General features: G+C 32.9%; 1 protein-coding gene across 1 annotated transcript in view; it reads right to left on the reverse strand.

Annotated features, from left to right (window-relative positions):
* Positions 1–471, reverse strand: part of LOC107746261 (NACHT, LRR and PYD domains-containing protein 3-like) — a 27,999-nt gene that overhangs the window by 20,445 nt on the left and 7,083 nt on the right. The window lies entirely within an intron of this gene.

Below are 471 nucleotides of genomic sequence, written 5' to 3' on the forward strand. Positions count from 1 at the left end.
ACATGTATTGCATTTTTGCATTTAGATACATGTGATGCCATGTGACAAAAAAAAATACTGTTTCAGTTTAGGGTTTCTCCTGAAATCTATACTATTTTAATATTTTAGCCTACTTAAAAGCATTATCTAAAAACAATGTAGCTACAATAATCAAAACGTTCTCATCTTGAGCAGAAAATAACGATAACTAACAATTTCAAAGTTTAAGTCCTAGCCTAGCCATCTAACAACAATTTTCCCAAATATAATGACATGATTCTTTTTTGCAGTGTTCTTAGCCTACAGATTAATAATGCTAAATGTAGATCAGAAACGTCTTGTCACATCTGGTTTGAACAGTCAGTGTCATAGGTTATAAATAGATAATATGAAAAATAACTATATTTGCAGCATTGCTGTTTCTGTTGTTGTTAAAATAACTCAGTTAAAATCATCCGCAGCTCTTGAACTTGGCGCCGGCGCGCGTCCGGA

The sequence above is a fragment of the Sinocyclocheilus rhinocerous genome, unplaced genomic scaffold (genome assembly GCF_001515625.1).
Source record: "Sinocyclocheilus rhinocerous isolate Xijiao unplaced genomic scaffold, SAMN03320098_v1.1 scaffold709, whole genome shotgun sequence".
NCBI lineage: Eukaryota > Metazoa > Chordata > Actinopteri > Cypriniformes > Cyprinidae > Sinocyclocheilus > Sinocyclocheilus rhinocerous.